Source organism: Bactrocera latifrons, unplaced genomic scaffold (genome assembly GCF_001853355.1).
Source record: "Bactrocera latifrons isolate USDA-ARS-PBARC rearing strain unplaced genomic scaffold, ASM185335v1 scaffold_763, whole genome shotgun sequence".
NCBI classification, from domain to species: domain Eukaryota; kingdom Metazoa; phylum Arthropoda; class Insecta; order Diptera; family Tephritidae; genus Bactrocera; species Bactrocera latifrons.
Genome location: NW_017537449.1, coordinates 44,267 through 47,829, shown reverse-complemented (window position 1 = coordinate 47,829; position 3,563 = coordinate 44,267).

Genomic DNA, 3,563 nt, shown 5'->3' with positions numbered 1-3,563 from the left:
GTGGGAGAAATCGCTCTTATCGCGAAGAAAACGCCCAACATGACAGCAAATGAAAAAATTTCTTACTACCTTATATGAAATTGCAGAAAAGGTAGATAAAAAATTAGTCAAAACGAAAAATGTTCAAAACGACCTCAATAAATGCTTGAATAGACTCCAAACCAGTAGCAACAATAATTTAAATAGAAGATATATTAAGAATCCATCGTTCACATCCAAACAATATAAACAAACRGCAGGCGAACTGTGCAAAGGAGGGCACAAGCTGTAATCTTGGCAGAAATTAAAAAAATGAATATTAGGAACCGCAACAATTTCATAAGAACGAAAAGACTTTTTACCAACTGTTTATCACTTGCGCTTACGCTTAGAGATTGCGAAAACAAACTTAATTGCGCATATTGCCACAAAATACTTCATTCAATGTTACATATCACAAATTATAAGAGCTTACCTCAAAATAATGTAAAATGCAATACCACTCTAATTTCCCGCAAAACCGATGAGCGTATTTAGGCAGTAGCTATTGTCCAACCGCAATTCAATTAACAAATATAAATCATATAATAAACATGCATTGGCAAAAGGTTTCACACCTGAAGCTAGCAGACCACAACTGCAAAGCCGCTACTCAAATGAATCTTCTATTAGCCAGGATCTCATATCGCAGGTAATACTCGAAGGTATTGACAAAATAACTAGTTTTGGTTGGGTCTAGTGGACTAGTTAGGGAACCAGTTATAACTATGACAACTCAAGTTGAGGAAATCTCAAATGAAAACCGCGATTCATAATTAAGGAAATTTTGAAAATAGAAGATCACCCCCCTATCAGTCACAACCCCTGTGATTGTGAAGACTTTTACAAGGACACAACTACCAGATCCGAAAATGGTCGGTACGTCGTAGGGCTACCACTTAAGCAATACAACAGTTTTTAGGTATGGAAATAAACCTAATTAAAAAGGCGAACTGAAATCAGCATATGATGGTGTGTTAGAAGAATACCTCTAATTAGATCACATGGAGGAAGTAAGACCCGGACAAAAACCATTAAGGGCAAATACTACTGTTTTTACTTGTCACAACATGCAGTAGTAAAGACATAGAAAAAAACAAAGTAAAAGTTGTCTTCGGTGCCTCACAAACCACTAGCTCTAAGAATTCTTTAAATATCCTATTTTTGGGACCCACGCTCGAAACAGATTGAATGCTCCTGATATTAAGTTGGCGTATATTTCAATACGTATTYAATGGGACGTTGTATAATTTCCTACATAAAGCCGATCAAGATTTTCAACGAAATATGTTCCAAAGTTCCATTAGTCTACTACGCGACTTTAAATTAAAAACAGTTACCTTTGGCGTTAACTAGCCATTCGAACACTCCGAATTGGCAGATAACACAAAGGTAGAATTTCCTCTAGTAACTGAAGTGCTAAAAACTACATACAAAACGAAAATTTGTTGGACACTAATTTCCTTATATTCGAAAACTAAAGTACTACAGAAAGTCTACTCATCCAAAAGAATGCGATAATGGACCAGTTTTTATACACAACTGAGTACAAAGCCGCATTATCCGCCATAAATTTATCCTCGGTTGCAAAACTTTTCAACCCTGCAGGAAAGTGGCAAAGGCACTGCACCTTGAACTAAGCACTAACCTGACAACGATTTTCTTGCGGCATTTGCCCGTTACGTCGGTCGACGAGGCTTTCCAAAGAATATAATAAGCGATAATGTAAGACCTTTGTCGGCGTTCAAAGAGCCACCGAAAATCAGTTTGTGGACTTTATACAATTTATATGGGAATCAGCAGTAAAAAGTTTAAAATCCTACTTCAAACGGGTAGCTGGAAACTACAAATTTAATTATGAAGAATTCACGACGTTACTAATTTGAAGTGAAGCCGTTTTGAATTTACGGCCACTCACAGCCCTCTCGGAAGATCCCTCAGATTTTACCAGCTTAACTCCAGGGTATTTTCTCAAGGGAGCATCTTTTCTGGCCATCCCTGAGAAAGGCGTGGAGTCGTTATCCACATTAAATCGATGGGAAAGAATTAAAATTCTCCATCATAATTTTAACAGTCGATGGAATGAAGGATATATTAAGGATCTTCAAAAAAGCTTAAAGATTGTGGCCTCCTCCATGATAATTGTGTGCCCCTACCGAATGGCGGTGGTCACATACGAGTGGTTGATCTCCGTACGCAAAGTGGAACGCTAAACAGACCGCTGGTGAAGTTATGCTTTCTATTAACCCCTGATGATCGCGACACTGCAAGCCGCAAACCATCAACCGATAGTACCGCAATACAATAAAATAATCAAATAAAAATAATGAAAAACAAGAAACACGTCAATAAAAACTGTTAAACATAACAAAGAAAACTAACAAAAATGGTCGATCAAGTAGACGACCCATTTATGCCACAGATTATGGTACGATCACGATATATGTACTTGTTTAGAGACCCGACCACCACCGATGCTATCATCATTCATCTAGGGTACAATGTCAGAACTGCCTATCGCATACGCTTACGACTCAATAGTTTGAGTCTACGGGTCTGTGCAAAATTTGCAACAGGCCGCATCACACGCTGCTACATCGCACCTCGAGGGGCGACGTCAATCGGCCACCTACCTAGATGACAATCACGTCGATCCACGGGTCTTAGCAGCATTGTGGCCGGAATGGCTGAATGAGTATTAGACCCCACTCACAGTATAACACTGCCATACCACACACATCACAAACATACACCACATCTTAGATTCCACTTAACGTATATCACATCTGCATTACACACCACATCATGAATACAACACATATGTGGCCACCGTATAAAAAATTACAAAAGGGACCGACCAACATAGTACTTCCATTTTTTCGTTTCTATACTACCCAGACTGACGCCCCAGGGTCTTTTTTTTTACATTCGAACATTAAATTTTTTTCCGGAATTTTTGCTCTCCTATTGACACTGACCGGTGAGTATAATGAAAAGGTGCTAATTTTTCCGAAATTTGCAAATATCTAAATTGAATAGAAAGAATTAAATTATTATTTTTGATATTTGTTAATAAAAGATTAATAATACCATACTATTTAAGTTTGTTCCTAGTTGTTTTAAAAAGTTGAAAACTACAAGGCTACAATACTTAACGTGATATGTTAAGTTAGATGATACGATTGTGTTAACAATTTTTAACTGAACATTCTTTTGGTAACCAAARAAAAGATTAATAAGGGCTACCTATGTCAAGTAAACCATCAAAATGTTAGAATTTCAATTGTTAACATTTCCTAATTAAACAAAATATGTCAAGTTAATGTGAAGAAATTTTCCTACAAAAAAATAGAAAAAGTTGTGATTACAAAATGGAGGGGAGTGTGGTATTAAACAGTTAATTGTACACGGCACTCACCCAAGTAAGATATGCAAATTTCTTCACCAACTTTTATAACACTGTGGAACATTTTTGGGATTATTATCTGGGGGGTGAGAAATTCCAAGTCAGGGTGATGGTACTAGGTCAGTATAGTAAAACCCTT